Source organism: Ictidomys tridecemlineatus, chromosome 3, assembly GCF_052094955.1.
Source record: "Ictidomys tridecemlineatus isolate mIctTri1 chromosome 3, mIctTri1.hap1, whole genome shotgun sequence".
Taxonomy (NCBI): domain Eukaryota; kingdom Metazoa; phylum Chordata; class Mammalia; order Rodentia; family Sciuridae; genus Ictidomys; species Ictidomys tridecemlineatus.
Genome location: NC_135479.1, coordinates 215,339,969 through 215,360,379, shown reverse-complemented (window position 1 = coordinate 215,360,379; position 20,411 = coordinate 215,339,969). Strand labels below are relative to the sequence as shown.

Here is a 20,411-nt window from a genome sequence, read left to right as displayed (position 1 = left end):
GATGGGGCAGAACTGGGGCAGGAGGAAGGCCTGTGCCGAGGACCGGGAGGGACCAGCCGCAGGACACCAGGTGATGAGCTCAGAAAGGCCCAGAGACAGCAAAGGCTGGGGAAGCAAGTCACAAGAGGCCAGGGCAGGGGCAGGAGCAGCCTTGGAGTAGCCCTGAGGTGACCACCATGCCGCTGGTCACCACACGCATCAGCTCATTATGACTCCCTGGATCTCGCAGACGAGGCTCATAAGTAGCCACGTGAAGGACACAGATGCCACCGTTTGCTTCAAGGCCATCAGGGACACCACGCAAGCCATGGTCTTTTTGTGTAGTCCCAGGGAACCAAGGACCTCACACCCACAAAGTAAGTTCTACCACCAAGCTACCTCAACAGCCCGTAAGCCATGGCTGTGAGAGCGGAGGAATGCAGTCTGCAACCTGCGCAGCTGTGCACATGGCCACGGTTGTATCAGAGCAGTAATTAGAGGGGTCCACAGATGGCCCTGCATGAAACCCCACCGGGTCTCGGCAAGCCAGGGCCTTGGACAAGGTCCCACCACTGGTTGTTCAGAGTCTTCACCTGCAAGTCACAGAGGACAGCTCTGGAACACAGCCCAGGTTCACAGGGAAGACCAGTGGGGATGTGCTCGGACCAGCGGGGCCACGCGGCTTTAGCTGGCCACGTCCTTGGCACCCACCCCACACATGACAAAGCTGCAGGTGCCAACGGGGCAGCAGCCGGGCCACGCACAGGCCAAGGGGCGGAGCCTGCCAGGACCCCAGTACATGGGCTCTTCACCAGCTGTGATCCCACACCGATGGCAAACACTGTCACCCCCACACCACTGCAGAGACCACATGCCACCAAGGAGGGCCACATGTCACCAAGGAGGCCCCCACACCACTGAGGAGGGCCACATGTCACCAAGGAGGCCCACACACCACTGCAGAGACCACATGCCACCAAGGAAGCCCCCACACCCACTGAGGAGGGCCACATGTCACCAAGGAGGCCAAACACCACTGAGGAGGGCCACAAGTCACCAAGGAGGCCCACACACACCACTGCAGAGACCACATGCCACCAAGGAAGCCCCCACACCCACTGAGGAGGGCCACATGTCACCAAGGAGGCCCCCACACCCACTGAGGAGGGCCACATGTCACCAAGGAGGTCCACACACACCACTGAGGAGACCACATGCCACCAAGGAGGCCCCCACACCCACTGAGGAGGGCCACATGTCACCAAGGAGGCCCACACACACCACTGAGGAGGGCCACAAGTCACCAAGGAGGCCCCCACACACCACTGCAGAGACCACATGCCACCAAGGAAGCCCCCACACCACTGAGGAGGGCCACATGTCACCAAGGAGGCCCACACACACCACTGAGGAGGGCCACAAGTCACCAAGGAGGCCCCCACACACCACTGAGGAGGGCCACAAGTCACCAAGGAGGCCCCCACACACCACTGCAGAGACCACATGCCACCAAGGAAGCCCCCACACCACTGAGGAGGGCCACATGTCACCAAGGAGGCCCACACACACCACTGAGGAGGGCCACAAGTCACCAAGGAGGCCCCCACACACCACTGAGGAGGGCCACATGCCACCAAGGAGGCCCCCACACCACTGCAGAGACCACATGCCACCAAGGAAGGCCCCACACCCACTGAGGAGGGCCACATGTCACCAAGGAAGCCCCCACACCACTGAGGAGGGCCACATGTCACCAAGGAGGCCCCACACACCACTGAGGAGGGCCACAAGTCACCAAGGAGGCCCCCACACCACTGAGGAGGGCCACATGTCACCAAGGAGGCCCCCACACCACTGAGGAGGGCCACAAGTCACCAAGGAAGCCCACACACACCACTGAGGAGGGCCACATGTCACCAAGGAGGCCCACACACACCACTGAGGAGGGCCACAAGTCACCAAGGAAGCCCACACACACCACTGAGGAGGGCCACATGTCACCAAGGAGGCCCACACACACCACTGAGGAGGGCCACATGTCACCAAGGAGGCCCACACACACCACTGAGGAGGGCCACATGTCACCAAGGAGGCCCACACACACCACTGAGGAGGGCAACAAGTCACCAAGGAGGCCCCCACACACCACTGAGGAGGGCCACAAGTCACCAAGGAGGCCCACACACACCACTGAGGAGACCCACATGTCACCAAGGAGACCCACACACACCACTGAGGAGGGCCACAAGTCACCAAGGAGGCCCCCACACCACTGAGGAGGGCCACATGTCACCAAGGAGGCCCACACACACCACTGAGGAGGGCCACATGTCACCAAGGAGGCCCACACACACCACTGAGGAGGGCCACATGTCACCAAGGAGGCCCCCACACCACTGCAGAGACCACATGCCACCAAGGAAGCCCCCACACCCACTGAGGAGGGCCATATGTCACCAAGGAGGCCCACACACACCACTGAGGAGGGCCACAAGTCACCAAGGAGGCCCCCACACCACTGCAGAGACCACATGCCACCAAGGAAGCCCCCACACCCACTGAGGAGGGCCACATGTCACCTAGAAAGCCCCCACACCCACTGAGGAGGGCCACATGTCACCAAGGAGGCCCCCACACCACTGAGGAGGGCCACATGTCACCAAGGAGGCCCCCACACCACTACAGAGACCACATGCCACCAAGGAAGCCCCCACACCCACTGAGGAGGGCCACATGTCACCAAGGAGGCCCACACACACCACTGAGGAGGGCCACAAGTCACCAAGGAGGCCCCCACACCACTGCAGAGACCACATGCCACCAAGGAAGCCCACACACCCACTGAGGAGGGCCACATGTCACCATGGAGGCCCACACACACCACTGAGGAGGGCCACAAGTCACCAAGGAGGCCCCCACACCACTGCAGAGACCACATGCCACCAAGGAAGCCCCCACACCCACTGAGGAGGGTCACATGTCACCAAGGAGGCCCACACACCACTGCAGAGACCACATGCCACCAAGGAAGCCCCCACACCCACTGAGGAGACCCACATGTAACCAAGGAGGCCCACACACACCACTGAGGAGGGCCACATGTCACCAAGGAGGCCCACACACACCACTGAGGAGGGCCACATGTCACCAAGGAGGCCCCCACACCACTGAGGAGGGCCACATGTCACCAAGGAGGCCCACACACACCACTGAGGAGGGCCACATGTCACCAAGGAGGCCCCCACACACCACTGAGGAGGGCCACATGTCACCAAGGAGGCCCCCACACCACTGAGGAGGGCCACATGTCACCAAGGAGGCCCACACACACCACTGAGGAGGGCCACATGTCACCAAGGAGGCCCACACACACCACTGAGGAGGGCCACAAGTCACCAAGGAGGCCCACACACACCACTGAGGAGGGCCACATGTCACCATGGAGGCCCACACACACCACTGAGGAGGGCCACAAGTCACCAAGGAGGCCCACACACACCACTGAGGAGGGCCACATGTCACCAAGGGAGCCCACACACACCACTGAAGAAGGCCACAAGTCACCAAGGAAGCCCCCACACCACTGAGGAGGGCCACAAGTCACCAAGGAGGCCCACACACACCACTGAGGAGGGCCACATGTCACCAAGGAGGCCCACACACCACTGAGGAGGGCCACATGTCACCAAGGAGGCCCACACACACCACTGAGGAGACCCACATGTCACCAAGGGAGCCCACACACACCACTGAGGAGGGCCACATGTCACCATGGAGGCCCACACACACCACTGAGGAGGGCCACATGTCACCATGGAGGCCCACACACACAACTGAGGAGGGCCACATGTCACCAAGGAGGTCCACACACACCACTGAGGAGGGCCACATGTCACCATGGAGGCCCACACACACCACTGAGGAGGGCCACATGTCACCAAGGAGGCCCACACACACCACTGAGGAGGGCCACATGTCACCATGGAGGCCCCCACACCCACTGAGGAGGGCCACATGTCACCAAGGAGGCCCACACACACCACTGAGGAGGGCCACAAGTCACCAAGGAGGCCCCCACACCACTGCAGAGACCACATGCCACCAAGGAAGTCCCCACACCCACTGAGGAGGGCCACATGTCACCAAGGAGGTGCACACACACCACTGCAGAGACCACATGCCACCAAGGAAGCCCCCACACACCACTGAGGAGGGCCACATGTCACCAAAGACGCTCACACACACCACTGAGGAGGGCCACAAGTCACCAAAAAGGCCCACACACACCACTAAGAGGGCCACAAGTCACCAAGGAGGCCCACACACCACTGCAGAGACCACATGCCACCAAGGAAGCCCCCACACCCACTGAGGAGACCCACATGTCACCAAGGAGGCCCACACACACCACTGAGGAGACCCACATGTCACCAAGGAGGTCCACACACACCACTGAGGAGGGCCACATGTCACCAAGGAGACCCACACACACCACTGAGGAGGGCCACATGTCACCAAGGGAGCCCACACACACCACTGAGGAGGGCCACATGTCACCATGGAGGCCCCCACACACCACTGAGGAGGGCCACATGTAACCAAGGAGGCCCACACACACCACTGAGGAGGGCCACATGTCACCAAGGAGGCCCCCACACACCACTGAGGAGGGCCACATGTCACCAAGGAGGCCCACACACACCACTGAGGAGGGCCACATGTCACCAAGGAGGCCCACATGTCACCAAGGAGACCCACACACACCACTGAGGAGACCCACATGTCACCAGGAGGCCCACACACACCACTGAGTAGGGCCACATGTCACCAAGGAGGCCCACACACACACGACTGAGGAGACCCACATGTCACCAAGGAGGCCCACACACACCACTGAGGAGGGCCACGTCACCAGGAGGCCCACACACACCACTGAGGAGAGCCACATGTCACCAAGGAGGCCCACACACACCACTGCAGAGACCACTTGTCACCAAGGAGGCCCCCACACACCACTGAGGAGAGCCACATGTCACCAAGGAGGCCCACACACACCACTGAGGAGGGCCACATGTCACCAAGGAGGCCCACACACACCACTGAGGAGGGCCACATGTCACCAAGGAGGCCCACACACACCACTGAGGAGGGCCACATGTCACCAAGGAGGCCCACACACACCACTGAGGAGACCCACATGTCACCAAGAGGACTCCCCCACCACTGAGGAGGGCCACAAGTCCACCAACGAGGCCCACACACACCACTACAGAGACCACTTGTCACCAAGGAGGCCCCCACACACCACTGAGGAGGGCCACATGTAACCAAGGAGGCCCACACACCACTGAGGAGGGCCACATGTCACCAGGATGCCCACACACACCACTGAGGAGGGCCACATGTCACCAAGGAGACCCACACACACCACTGAGTAGGGCCACATGTCACCAAGGAGGCCCCCACACACCACTGAGGAGGGCCACATGTCACCAAGGAGACCCACACACACCACTGAGGAGGGCCACATGTCACCAAGGAGGCCCACACACACCACTGAGGAGGGCCACATGTCACCAAGGAGACCCACACACACCACTGAGGAGGGCCACATGTCACCAAGGAGGCCCACACACACCACTGAGGAGGGCCACATGTCACCAAGGAGGCCCACACACACCACTGAGGAGGGCCACATGTCACCAAGGAGGCCCCCACACACCACTGAGGAGGGCCACATGTCACCAAGGAGGCCCCCACACACCACTGAGGAGGGCCACATGTCACCAAGGAGGCCCACACACACATCTGAGGAGACCCACATGTCACCATGGAGGCCCACACACACCACTGAGGAGACCCACATGTCACCATGGAGGCCCCCACACACACCACTGAGGAGACCCACATGTCACCAAGGAGGCCCACACACACCACTGAGGAGGGCCACATGTCACCAAGGAGGCCCACAGACCACTGAGGAGGGCCACATGTCACCAGGAGGCCCCCGCCAGCCAGGCACTTGGGTTCATCCAGTGTCCACCCACCTGCTGGAGGCGCCTGAGGCCCGGCTCTGGCCTCACTCTTAGAGCGATCACCAGCCCAGGCTGCTCTCAGCTCTGGCCCCAGGCCACGGGCCACGGGCAGGCCCCACAGCCGTTCCTCAGGTGACCCCTCCTCAGGTGACCCCCCTCAGGTGACCCCCCTCAGGTGACCCCTCCTCAGGTGACCCCCCTCAGGTGACCCCCCTCAGGTGACCCCTCCTCAGGTGACCCCCTCAAGTGATCCCCCTCAGGTGACCCCCCTCAGGTGACCCCTCCTCAGGTGACCCTCCTCAAGTGATCCCCCTCAGGTGACCCCCCCTCAGGTGCGGGTGACCAGCAGATCAGCCAGGAGTTCGGGACCACCAACGTCCACTGCAGGCAGCACAGGATCTGCAGAGGCCACCCAGCAGCAGCCAGGGTGCGCACAAGGCCCCAGCCCAGGGGCCTCCGCCCTCCAGCACCTAGAGCTGCCCTGAGTCTAAGCCCTCCCCTGGGAAACCACTGACCCCTTACCAGGCCCGCCCTCCCCAGGGCTGCACGTCCTCTAACCCTGCCTGGCCTCCCAGAAGCCAGTCCACCCTGGAGCCGTGGGGGCTGCAGCCCAGTCCACCCCTGAGCAGGCCACGCACTCTGTCCTCTGAAGACTCCGGGGTCGTCAAGAGCTGCCACACAGAAATGGGGTCAAGACCCGGGCCACACTTCACAACGTGCAAGGCCACCACCCAGGGACCACACCTGGGCACCAGCAAGTGCACATCAGCAGGACACCCCAAGGACTGGCCTCTACCACGTGTACCCAGGTCCCAGGGACACGGCCACAAGAGGTGCCAGCCGCCCCCGCACACTCCTACCCCAGCCAGGTCCCGGGGACGCGGCACTAGAGGTGCCAGCCGTGCCCGCACACTCCTACCCCAGCCAGGTGCCGGGGACAAGCCACTAGAGGTGCCAGCCGTCCCCGCACACTCCTACCCCAGCCAGGTCCCAGGGACACGGCCACTAGAGGTGCCAGCCGCCCCCGCACACTCCTACCCCAGCCAGGTCCTGGGACGCGGCCACTAGAGGTGCCAGCCGCCCCCGCACACTCCTACCCCAGCCAGGTCCTGGGGACAAGCCACTAGAGGTGCCAGCAGCCCCCACACACTCCTACCCCAGCCAGGTCCCGGGGACGCGGCCACTAGAGGTGCCAGCCGTCCTCGCACACTCCTACCCCAGCCAGGTCCCGGGGACACGGCCACTAGAGGTGCCAGCCGTCCCCGCACACTCCTACCCAGCCCAGGTCCCGGGGACGCGGCCACTAGAGGTGCCAGCCGTCCCCGCACACTCCTACCCCAGCCAGGTCCCTGGGACACGGCCACTAGAGGTGCCAGCAGCCCCCACACACTCCTACCCCAGCCAGGTCCCAGGGACAAGCCACTAGAGGTGCCAGCCGTCCCCGCACACTCCCACCCCAGCCAGGTCCTGGGACACGGCCACTAGAGGTACCAGCCGTCCCCGCACACTCCTACCCCAGCCAGGTCCCGGGGACGCGGCCACTAGAGGTGCCAGCCGCCCCCGCACACTCCTACCCCAGCCAGGTCCCGGGGACAAGCCACTAGAGGTGCCAGCAGCCCCCGCACACTCCCACCCCAGCCAGGTCCCGGGGACGCGGCCACTAGAGGTGCCAGCCGTCCCCGCACACTCCCACCCCAGCCAGGTCCCGGGGACGCGGCCACTAGAGGTGCCAGCCGCCCCCGCACACTCCCACCCCAGCCAGGTCCCGGGGACGCGGCCACTAGAGGTGCCAGCCGTCCCCGCACACTCCCACCCCAGCCAGGTCCCGGGACGCGGCCACTAGAGGTGCCAGCCGCCCCCGCACACTCCCACCCCAGCCAGGTCCCGGGGACGCGGCCACTAGAGGTGCCAGCCGCCCCCGCACACTCCTACCCCAGCCAGGTCCCGGGGACGCGGCCACTGGAAGTGCCAGCCGCCCCCGCACACTCCCACCCCAGCCAGGTCCCAGGGACAAGCCACTAGAGGTACCAGCCGTCCCCGCACACTCCTACCCCAGCCAGGTCCCGGGGATGCGGCCACTAGAGGTGCCAGCCGTCCCCGCACACTCCTGTCCTCTGGTCTGGCTGTGGGAGAATCCCCGAGTTGCTGAACTGTGCACAGCAGGTGGAGGCAGCAGGCCAGTGGTGGTGGGTGTAAAGAGGACGGTCCTCAGGGACAGACCCTCAGGGGCCCTGGAGCGAGCAGAACACCCCAAGCTCAGCTACACCTTCACCAGGGACCCCCATGCCCAGCAGCCCACAGGCCAGCAGGAGCCCCCACTCCTTGAACACAGTTCCAGTTCCCAGGAACGTCACCACCACAAGAAATGGGGGATCCATGCTCAGCGCCACTGCACCCCAGGCAGCCCCACTAGCACGGCTCTGTGTGACACCAGTCGTGACATTACAGGGCTGCAGTCACACAAGCAGCGTCTTCTGTGAACCTGCTTTTCCCTTGGTGCTGGGCGTGGAACCAGGGCACCCACCGCGGGGCCACGTGCAGCCCTGTTTGTTTTGTGCCCTGAGTCAGGGTGCCACTGAATCCCTTAGGGCCTCCCTAAGTGGCTGAGCTGGCTTGGAACTTGTGATCCTCCCTCCTCAGCCTCCTGAGCCACAAGGATCACAGGCAGGGGCCACCGTGCCCAGGGAAGTCACATATCATAAAAGAACATCTGAGGTGGCAGCAGGAGAAATGCCCAGGGAAGCTCCCAGGTCCACACCCAGGGCCCTGCACCGGACACCTTGGGCCCCTGCATTCACACTGTGGGTCCACCCAGCGCCGGGACTGCAGTGACCAGAGTCCCACCTCAAGGTCCACAGCAGTCAGGATCACACCACATCAGGATCCTGGGGACAAGCAGGGCGAGAGGGACAAGCTCCAGGCCCAGGTGACACCCGGACCCCAGCACCACAGGCCCTGGGTGGGCACAGGGCGGGGGACTGCTTCCCAGCAGACAGCCACTTTCGCCTCTACCGACCCCAGGAGTGGACGGCACCCCAGGGCAGCGTGACAGCACTGTCTCTTCAGGGAAGAGGAGAAGCGGGCTTCTGCCTCGGCCACCCCAGGGCGAGGGGCAGCAGGCGTGACCAGGCCTGAGCCTGCATTCCCAGGGCTCTCCGTCCTTGCCCCAGCGCCTCCTGTGGCCTCCAGGAACGCTGGGCCCTCCGCCGGCAAGCTCGCACGTCACGCACACCTTGTCACTCCCCACACACACCAGGCCACGCCCCACACACACACGGCCCCAGAGCGGGCAGTGGTGGCCCTCGCCCAGCGAGGCAGGGTGGGCTGCCTGTGTCCCCTCACCCAGAGCTGGGACCCTACAGCTGGGACCCGCGGTGTCTTTCAGGGAGCTGTGGCCACAGGGAGGCCAGTCCCGGAGCACTCAAGGAGCAAAAGAGGGGCGTGGCCAAAGCCGAGCCCCGCTCTCGGCACAGTGACATCGGGCCGAGGTGTCCTGCCAGCCAGGCACCCCAGCAGACCAGCAGGCACCAGGCAAAGGCAGGACCAGACCTTGGGAGGCCTTCATGGGACATCAGGTGACACAGAAACGGCAGGCGGGGCCTTTCTGGTCAAATGCTAGACCCAGCAGTCACATCTGGGCGTGTCTCTGCTCCCCAAAGTTGGTGACCCCCGTAGATGGCCGGCTACTCCCCTGTTCCCACTTGTGTGGTCCTCAGCCCTAAAGGCCACCGAGCTCCCAAGTCGGTAGCACAGGCAGGCCTCATGCTCCATCTCTGGAGGGCACCCCATGGGTCACTGCAGTCCCATGCAGGGGGGCCACGCAGGGGGCACACAGGGGCAGCACAGGCAGGCCTCATGCTCCATCTCTGGAGGGCACCCCATGGGGGCCACGCAGGGGGGCCACGCGGGGGGCCACCCAGGGGCCCCTCAGCCCTGGCCGACGGGGGGGGGGGGGGGGGGGGGGATGAGCCCTGGGGCACAGTGCCCAAGGCCAGCAGGCCTTCGCCCAGCTCGGCCTGGGGCGCCTCCTCGCGGCAGCACCTCCAGCTCTCCTGTCTCCACTCTCAGGAGCAGGCACAGCCTCGGTGACGGCCCTCAGAACTCGGGGCTGCGGAAGCCTCCTCGTGGCCACTCATAGAAGGGTGGCAGTAAAACCCCAGCGGCCAGCCTGCCTCTCGCCAGGCGGCCGGGCCCAGACCCATCATGGACACGGAGCAGGCGTCGGCTCCTGGCCCAGGTGTCTCAGTCTTCCGCTTACCTCGGCGTGCTCCGACTGGCTGACCCCAGGACGGCCTGCCCGGGCCAGGGGAAGCTAGGCCGGCAATGCCCACAGCGTCTCCGCCGTCGCACCTTGGACTTGCCAGCCGGAAGGCCTCCACTCTGGAAGAGAAAGGCCCAGTCACTGACAGCCCTCCCCGCGGTGCCCAGCGATCGGCCTCCCCAGAGCTGGGCTCACGGGGCCCGCTCCACGAAAGCCCCTTGCGCAGCACGGGCTGCACTGTCCTTTAAGGGGTACACAGTGGCCTGCACCCCTCCTGCCCTCAGCAGGACATGCACACACATGACCGCCACATGGAGACCTTTGCAGCCAACGGTCCCCAGCATAAAGCCACCCAGAACCCAGGAAGGAAGGAGACTGGGGCCCTCCTGGACACACTGATCCTCGTCAGCTCAGCTGGCCCCCACGTGCACACCCGTGTACATGAGTGCAGACACAGAGACGCACGTGTGCCCCACCCTGCTGGGCCCGGGACAGCCCTCTCCAGCTGGTCTGCTCTGCAGGATAGTGGTTTCCAGAGGCCAGGAGCACTGGAACGCGGTCCACCCTTAACTACACAGCTGAGTCAGTCCTCCGAGGGGTGAGGCCGGAGACACTGCCAAGCACCCTTCTGGGCCTGAGGTCCACCAGGGACCCAGGCAGGTCCTCTGTCTGTGAGGGCCGATGTGGGCACGCTGACAGCAGGCTCCCTCCCGCTCTGCGCTCGCACCACCACGGCGATGGCCGTATCACAGATACCTCGCTGGCCCGGGGCCACAGCCGACGTCATGCTGTCCAGTACAGGGCACCTGTCCAGAGTCCAGGGCTGCAGGCCTCGGGATCCTTCCCATCTCACCCCCTTCAAGGACCCGGGAAGGCACGAGTGCACACTGCACAGGACGGAAACAGCGGCGCCCTGGTGGCCCGCAGATGCTCAGAGCCAGCCCAGAGCAGAGGAAGGGGGAGGAACAGACCCACCCCTGGTAGGGCAGAGCCACCTGGCCGAGCTGGCCAGGTCTGGACCAGAGGCCTGGGCTGGAGAGAAAGTGAGTGCCCGTGGGCTGGGCGGCCAGCAGCCAGGCGGCAGGCAGCGTGGCTCTGCAAGTCAGCGCCCAGAGAAGCCGCGCTCCTGCTCCCACCTCCTGGTGCCCTCTTCAGGAAGCCACCAGGCCCGGAGGTCAAGCTAGCTGGACAAGGCCACAGACCCCGCCAGCAGTGCTGGCCAAGGCACTGAAGGAGTCTCAGGGGCCCCGAGGAGAACCAAAGAACCCAGTCTCAGGCGGAACTGAGTCCCCAGACACACGGCCACCTCCAGACACAAGGTGACCCTGCTGAAGTCCCAGTCACCACCAAGAGCCAGTCCCTAACCTGCCACCTCGAGCCTCACAAAGTGGTGGTGTTGGATGTCAGTGAGTTTGGGGATGGGTCAGTAGGCAGCCAGTGCTGGCCAAGACAGAATGGTCACTTCAAACCCTAACAACACAGAACAGGGTCCGCTTCAGACCTGAGGACCCCGAGTGCACGCGAGAGGTGACCAGACGGTAGGGCAGTCAGCCAGTGGGTAGGAGACAGCCAGACCACCCGCCCGGACTGGCGGGGCTGGAGGCAGGTGGGTGGGCCGCGGGGTCTGCATCTTGTCCCTGGTGGGCGGAGCTCTCTGCTCCCTGGCACCCCCTCCTGGGCTGCTGTCCCCCGACTCCTTCTGCCATGACGTTCTGCCTCACCGTGGGCCAGAGCCACCGAGTCGGCCAACCATGGACTAGACCCCCGAAACCGTGAGCCGAAATGCACTGTCCCCCTCATAGGTGGCTGGTGTCGGTCTCTTGGTGACAGCGGCAAAAGCTGACAAAGCACACATTGAGAACTTCATTCCCAAACCCGTGGCTTCGGTAAGAGGAGCAGGTTCTACACACACGCTCACCGGGCTTGGTCCAGAAGAAACAGGAGTTGATGGCCCACATGTGGAAGGGCCAGAGTCAGAAACGAGAGCTCCAGCCTGGACGGCTTCACCGAGACCTGGGCCCGACCCCCAGGACGCGCTGAGGCAGGTGGGAGGGCGTGGGCCGGCGGCAGCAGAGCGCTCCAGCAAGGGAGAGCCGGAGTGCAGACCAGGCAGGGTGCACGCACACCCATCCACCAGAGCAGCCGCGGGGCCACGCGGGACAGCACCCCCACACCCTCAGGATGCGTGCTCACTGGGAAACGAGGAGGGACAGGGACTGTCCTATGGAACACACGGGAGACCCTGCCTAGCTGGGATGGACAGCAGCTGTCCGCCAAGGGCACGAATGTCACCGTGGGTGGCCAGTCTTCATGTGGGCCTGTGATGTCCCCGTGGACACGCAGCAAGACCATTCTCTTCTACACGTGGCCCGTGTGGACTTTGGCCCTCACAACAGCAGGCACCAGGAAGAGAGGCCACGCCTGCCACGGCTGGTCCTCCAGGCAGCTCCGCAACCAACTCCACCACCACGCACCAGCGGGTCTACCAGCTGACCACCCACAATAGTCGCAGCGGAAGAGAGAGGCCCAGGTGGGGAGCCAGAAAGGGCAGAGCAGGGAGGGACTGAAAAGCCTTGGCATGAGGCAGGAGCCAGGGCAGAGCCCTGCCCAGCAGTGCCACGGCGCCAAGCCAATTCCAGTCCAGAGCTACTCGGCGGAGGAGACGCGCCTGCAGGTGGGGCAGGTGACCTGTTCAGAAGGCCCAACCAGGGACGGCAGAGGCCGCGACGGCAAGGTGGCCGCAGAGCACCAAGGAAGCCAGGCTAAAGGACGTGGAGGAGGTGCGGAGGGCAGCAGGCTGGCCCTCGGGCAGGGCCACTCCTACAGAAGGGCAGCTAGGAGGAAGAGGCAGTCCAGCAGGAGAGGTTCCGGGTGCCCGTCCCTTGTGTGCTCCGAGCTCCAGTTAGGAAACGGCGGGTACCGCACATCTCATGGCGTCGAACGCAGTCCTCTCGCTGTTCCCAAGCAGGTGAGACTCCAGTTAGAGAGCGTGAGCCCTCAGAAAACCTGGGGTGCCAACGAGACCTCTGGGCAGCAGCTGACCTGTCCCTGGTTCCCTGCACTGGGTTGGAGCAGAGGGATGGAAACGTGTCTTGGTTGGTTCTACCCAGTGGATGAACGAGTGGGCGTGCTCAGCAGAAGAGCAACTCCTCTCCCCAGGGACACAGGACTGCAGGACGGTCCCCCGCACAGGGTCTCAGGGAGCGCGGAGCCTCCTGAGAGCGGCCCGTCTCCCTGCAGTGCGCCTCAGCAGGACTCCTCGACGCACCGCCAGCCGCTGTCTTCTTTGCTCACTTGTTTGGTTCTGGGGAGGGAAGGCAGGCCTCGTGCACGCTAGGCAAGCCTAGACCACTGAGCTGCACCCGGCCTGGGCTCGTCCTTTAAAGCCCACTAGCCACATGGCTGGACACTGTTTATGACCTGAGAGAAGACACTCCCTGAGCTCCCAGCATCCGTCCGAAGTCTCCGCGGAAGGCACCTGGTGCCGCGCTGGGTCACTGCGAGGCAGGGTCTTCACCTGCCGCGTCCTGCTGCATCCCTGACCCGAGGCCTGCTGAGCTGGCTGCACGGCCTCCAGCAGAAGCCACAGGGCAGCGGGGCAGCAGGCAGTCCCTGAAGGGCTTGGCTCCCTCCACCACAAACCCCACCCAACAGCAGGTCCCGGGGCGCTGCACTCACTGTGGACCTGGCTACTGCAAAGGCAGGCAGGGCACAAGGCCAAGTCCACCCTGCACCACCTGCCCAAGCCTGAGGACGCGGGGACGGAAGCCCGGGGCTGAGGCCTGCCGAGAAGGGGCACAGCAGGCACCCCACCAGCCCCACCTGGTGTCCACTGAGCCTGCACTCTCAGGGAAGGCAGCCCTGACGGGGGCAAGCAGGGAGGACCACAGAAGTCCCTGTCCAAGGAAAACGAGCAGCTCAGGCCAGGAGGACTGTCCCTCAGGCCATGAGGACGGGAGGATGAGCTAGTACCAGCAGGACGTGTGAGAGACAGCGGGGCCAGCTGGCCACCCACCCGCACACAGAAGCAAAAGCTCGCAGAGACGGACGCAGTGGGGCCAGTTACTGGCATCTCCGTCTCAGGGGTCACTGCAGCTCTGGCTTCCTCCACACCTGGCCCTCTCAGGGCGCCTCCAGGACTCCACCCGGCTGCGGTTCCCGCCTCCCAGGCCTTCTTCCTTTGAAAGCTTGGTGGGCGCCTCCTTGACCCCCAAACTCAGCATCCTGCATTCCCGCAGAGCCAGCCCCTCATGGCTGACACCCAGTCGGCTGCCATCTCCAGCAGTGGCCAGGCCTCCAGGACCCTGGCTGCAGAGCCTCTGGGGGCCTGGCGGAGCACACTGGAAAGCCTCCCTAGGACCCCTTGTGCGAGAACTGTGCCCGCCGCTCTCTTCTCAAGATCATGTCCCTTTCACTCCTTTAAGCCCGAGACAGGTGCCAGCTCCTGAGATGCCCTCAAGCCATCTTTCTCACTGTCTCTGGGCAAAGCCTTTAGCATTTTAGTGGCCTGAGGTCTTTATCAACTGCAGCTTCCTTGGGCCCAGTTTCACTCCTGAGACCAGCAAGCAGAGAGATTCAAGTGCGCGTTTTTTAAATCTTTCTGCTCTGCTTTCTGCTCCTGATTATCACAATTAATTTGGCTAAAAGCTGCCAGCAATATCCATGCCACCGCCTGAATGCTATGCTGCCTAGAAATTTCCTCCACCAGATAAAGAAATCCATTGCTTTTAAACCTGGCCTCACAGAAAGTCTCAAGAGACAAGCAAATCAACTTCTCAGCCAGAACATAACACAAAGGGCCTCTAGTCCATTTACCAACAGTGTCCTCCTTTTCCTCTAAACCCTCTTGAGCCCTGTCTTCACTGTCCACAGTCCTGTTAGCATTCTGGTCTTCTGAGCTCCCACCAGAATCAGCCAGTAAGCTTAAACAACCTAAAGCATTTCCAGCTTGCACTGCTAAACATCTCAAATTCCTCCCATCAATTCCAAAAAGCTCCAAAAAAAATCTGGAGCCAAGGCTCAGAGCGCTTGCCTGGCACACATGAGGCACTGGGTTCGATCCCTGGCACCACATAAAAATAAAAAATAAAATAAAGGTATTGTGTCCAGGGCTGGGGATGTGGCTCAAGCAGTAGCATGCTCGCCTGGCATGCGCGCGGCACTGGGTTCTATCCTCAGCACCACATAAATAAAGATGTTGTGTCCACCAAAAACTAAAAAATATTAAAAAGTTCTCTCTCGCACGCGCCTCGCTCTCGCTTTCTCTCTCTCTCTCTCTCTCTCTCTTAAAAAAAAAAAAGAAAGAAAGATATTGTGTCCATCTACAACTAAAAAAAAAAAATTCTGATCCACACGGTCGGCAACGACACCCTCCTGGTACCAACGTCTGTCTTGGTCAGCTTTTTGCTGCTGCCCCTGAAAGACCTGAAAAAGACGACTGTAGAGGGGGAGAGGTTTACTTAGGGCCTCGCGGTCTCAGAGGTCTCAGTTAACAGACAGCAGGCTCCTTTCCTCGGGGCTCCAAGTGAGGCAGGAGAGCAGGGCAGAGGAGCGAGCAGAGGGAAACAGACAGTCCTCCTGCCAGACAGGACACATAGGCCACAGCCATGCCCCCAGTGCCCCCTCCTGCAGCCACCAGTCAACCCCGGGAGGAAGGAGTTCACTGACTGGGTCAGTGTCAGAGCCCAGGCACTTCTCCTCCACGCCTTCCCGCCCTGTCTCACACGTGACTGCATCCAAACACAAGCCAGGACGAGGGGCCGCAGAGCAGAACAAAGTGCCCCTGGAGGGCTCAGCACCAGGACCAGGGGAGTGGCGCAGGGGAGGCCCCATCTCACCAACCACAGCCAGTGGCCACCAGCTCCTGCCGCAGGAATCCCAAGGGGTTCCAGAATCCAGGGCAGGGCCGGCTTCTCCTGGGAAGACAGAAGACGTAGCCTCAGTGACACCCTGTCAGCCCTCCTACAACACACTGGACCGTCTCCTCAGAAAGGGCCCTGCACGCTAGAAAACACCTAGAACCAGCAAAGGGAGCGGAGGCTGCTGAAACGAACACAGGTATTTTCTAATAATGAAAACACGGGCCACGTGCAGCGCCTGTCCACACGCCTGGCCTGGGGCAGGCAGAGAAGAGGAGCAGCAGAGCTGGGGACATGTGGGGACATATCCTCAAAACAGAGCCAAGGGGGAGGCAGGAGCAGGTGCTGGCCTCCATCCACGGAGGCGTGGGGCACCCTCCCTCTGCTGGCACGTGTAGTCCTGACGGAGGAGGGCTGAGGTGGGCTCTGGGGGCCCAGGAGCACCACACAGCGGGTGCTCGCCTGGCCTTCCTCGCACGCCCTGGGGATCTGTCCAGTGGAGGCAAGCGTGGCCTTGCCCAGGTGCTCAAAGGAGCCCATCATTTGCCCCCGCCCAGGGAGGGTGGTGCACTCTGCCCACAGGCTGGAGGTGACCCCAGCCAGCCTCTCGGGGGCTGGTGGGTGGGTGGCGGGTAGGGGAGCCTGCTGGCAGGAGAACAGGAAGGACCTTCAGCTCCTTCAGCTTCCTGTCTGCACCTCGACACCCTGGGAAACAACAGGAAATACTTCCTGAGCTGGAAAGGAAGCCAATGTGCACCTAGGTTCCAGAACCACCAGGGAACCCCTTTGGACCTATCCAAGAGCCCCCAGACACACACACCAGAACCCACGGAGCAAACGCTGGGAGGCTGAGAACCAGTGCCCGCGCAGTGGGCAGAGCGGCAGGACCCTAAAGACCCGGGTGCCGTGAACGTGCGCCCCTGACTAGCCAGGGTTCCGTGATACTGGCTCCAGTGAGAGCCGCGCCGTGGGCAGTGCGCGAGCTCCATCCTGACGCCAAGCCTGTGGAGGAGCAGAGCGCCTGACGAGGGGCGGAAGCAGCCTGAGTGCTTCGGGTCTCCAGACCCAGGTCTAAGCACCGCCTGACCACGGCCAAGCCCAGGAGGTGGGAGCAGGAGCAGGGCGGTGGAGCCAGCGGGCAGGAGCTGCTGGCGGGCAGAGGGGTCTCCACCCCACTTCACACGCGCTCTGCTGACAGCCAAGAGAGGAGGGCAAGTCCAAACCACTCGGCTGGGCACCCCCAGGTGGAGAAGACACTGCCGGCCACCAGAAGCTGGTCCCCTGCCCCTCCCTGCAGCTGACAAGGCAGGAGGCTCAGCACTTGCTCATGAGGGACCCAGTGACTTGGGAGCAGGGGACACATGCCCACAAAAGACAACACTGCTGGTTCTGTCCACTCGGTCCAGCAGCAAGCATGTCAGATGTGGCACAGGACAGCGCGACGCTGGTTACGCCAGGGCTGGAAGCCCAGCTTGAGATCACAGCGTCACCTGCTGGCTCTGGGGCCACACTCAGCCTGGGTGTCTGGGACTTCCTCCTGTAAGAGGGTTTGGAGTGCCCACCTCAGGGTGCTGGAGGGACACCAGGTGGAGATCAGCAGAGCTCTACGGAAGGACCACCAGAGATGTCCGTTACTCCTGGAGCAGCAACAACCTCAGCATGCTGTCACCTGCCAGCTCCTGCACCCAGGAGAGAGCCAGGCTCCCACAGGCAGGTATCGGCTCACTAGCCCACCTTTGCTTCAGTGCAATCACTCCTTTGAAAGAACGTGCGTCCAGTGCAGAGGCACACTCCTATATAATCCCACCGGCTTGGAAGATGAGGCAGAGATTCGTGAGTTCAAAGCCAGCCTCAGCAATGGCGCGGCGCTAAGCAACCCAGTTAGACCCTGTCTCTAAATAATAAAGTACAAAACAGGGCTGGGGATGTGGCTCAGCGGTCAAGTGCCCATGTTCTATCTCTAGTAGCCCCCACCCCACAAAAAAGAAAGAACAGTCAGCTCGAGTCCTCCTCCATTAAACCACAGGCACCGAGCCTGCCCAGCATGCTCCACTGCCCAGTGGCCCACCTCCATCCCCGGAGCATGCTGTCCTGGTTATCTGGTCTCAAGGGGTCTGGGGGCTGTGACACCGCCCGGCAGCCATGCGTGAGAGGCCTCACCTCGCTCCTGTGATGGCCTCCTGTTGGCCCTGCCAGGCCCCAGGGTGGGACCCACAAAACCCGCCAGCATCCTGGACCCAACCCTCCCTGCTTTCAGAAGGTGCCAAGGAAGCACTTTCCCTGGGTCAGTGACTGACAGGGCCCAGGGTGCGTCATCCGGTCACCATCAGTTCTTGATTTCTGAGAGAACCCGGTGCTCAGCACATGCGCGCAGCACCTTCTCCATCCCAGGCCAGTCTGCCTCTGCGGGGCTTTCCTGTGCTCCTGTGAGAACGTGGGCTGTGCACTCACACAGCCGGGCAGCAGCGACGTCCAGCCTGAAGATCCAGAGAGTAGCCATGCCAAAGTCCTCTCCTTCATGGCCACAGGGCTGCGGCCATGTGGCTGCCTCCCAACAGCTCCTCAGTGACCCACACAGGCACAGCAGGCAGCACGGCTTCCACTCCCACCCAGAGCCTGTCAACCCGGGTCCTTCCCTGGCCCTCCTGCAAGCCAAGCTGCCCAGGCGCCTGCCTCCAGGGCCTTTCAGAGCAGAGAGCAAAGGTCAAGGATAGAGGTGAAAGTTCAGCTCTGACAAAATGCTTACAAAACTTGGTATCCCAGTTGACTCCACAAATAGCCCCAGGGAGGCCTGGGAGCAGGTGGACAGTTAGGCTGAGCACTGCCTCGGGCCGGCCGCAGGGCCTCACGTGCCCCCAGGGCTGCAGCACCAGCACACAGGGGGCCCAGGACTCCCAGCAAGCCCCCCATCCTGTCCTCCCAGGGACCAAGTGACCTTTGGGCATTCCTTGGGACCAGGCCCTGATCTGTCCAGAGCTTGCCATGTCCCCATGTCACCCTCACTCTTCAGAGTGTCCCTGTTGGGCACCTACTTGTGATAGGAGCCCACGTCTTCCCAATGGAGGTGGGAGCTGGGGTGGGCAGAGGCTCTCCCACCAGGGCAGGTGGACCAGGATGAGGTGGTGGCCCTGGCCCACCCTTTATCCCCACCAGCTGCACCCACAGAATCAGAACCTGCTCTGCAGCTCCACTCAGGAGGACCTGGCCAAGACCCAGCCCAGCAGCAAGGCCTGACCCATCCTGGAAAGGCCACCGAGGCCCAGAGGAGAGGAGGGCTCCCCAAGCCCCAGGGGACACCCAGTGACTCCCACATGTCTGTGACACGAGGTGTCGGCCTTTCCAGACTGCATGTGGCCTGCGGTCCCAGGAAGGACACCCAGCTGGAACTCAGAAACTCAGATGGTGGACACAGGCAGCGCCCGGCCCCGACCTCCCACCACAGTAGCTGCGGCCGGACATGGTACCAACTTGAGTCCACCAGGAGGGGCCCGGAGGACTTCGAGACCCTGCCTCTGAATAGAGGGAGAAGTCCAAGCGCTCACTGGACCTCTCTAGGGAGCTCACCTGCATCAGGGAAGGGAGAGCACCTGCCGAGTCGCCCAGCACCCAGCAGACCTCCCCGGTCCTGCCCAGGCCATGGGGGGCGCCCCCTGGAGCCGCCTCCCTGACTCCCACACAGTCCTCAGCAACACCCGCGCTCCTGGACCCCAGCACGAGCCCCACACCCCTGACTGCCCATGACTGGACACCCCCAGCCCCCTCAGCAGGGTTGACCGGCACGAGCAGCTCACCCAGAGGACCGGCTCAGTGCCCACCCCACGCTGAGCTGAGAAGCCACTCAGCCGCACCCACACCAGGGCAGGCTAGGGACGTGGGGGGCAGGGGTGCTGGGCGGGGCAGGGCTACAGGTGGACCACAAGGGGGACAAGTGGCCTCACACACTGGCCCCCCGGAGCACGGCACACCCAGAGCACACCCTGCGGCAGAGCACGGCTTCAGGGGGAGATGATGAGCCTGGCCGTCCATCAACTGTGACAAACTGTGGGAAACAGGTCCAAACCAGCTTCTCCCACTCAACCCCACACAACTCCCAACACCCAACGAGGCCTCCTCAGCTGCAAGCCAGCAGCTCTGTGTGGACACCAGCCAGGTGTCCACTGGCTCCACTCAGTTCTGGTGCCATCTACCTGGACGGAGTGTCAGTTCCCATGGGCTGCAGGGTCGGAGGCCAGTTAGGGTTAGGGTCAGGGTCAGGGTTAGCTCCAGAACTCAGGGAAA

At 63.0% G+C, this 20,411-nt stretch overlaps 1 protein-coding gene across 2 annotated transcripts in view; it reads right to left on the bottom strand.

Annotated features, from left to right (window-relative positions):
* The window catches only part of Adarb1 (adenosine deaminase RNA specific B1), a 118,830-nt gene that overhangs the window by 72,535 nt on the left and 25,884 nt on the right, over nt 1-20,411 (bottom strand). The window contains exon 1 of one of the 2 annotated variants that reach the window (XM_013365148.4): nt 10,273-10,394. The exons of the other annotated variant lie outside the window; for it this stretch is intronic. The gene's annotated coding sequence lies outside the window, so the exon portion shown is untranslated. Of the gene's footprint in view, nt 1-10,272; nt 10,395-20,411 lie in introns of those variants that run through there. 2 annotated transcript variants of the gene reach the window in all.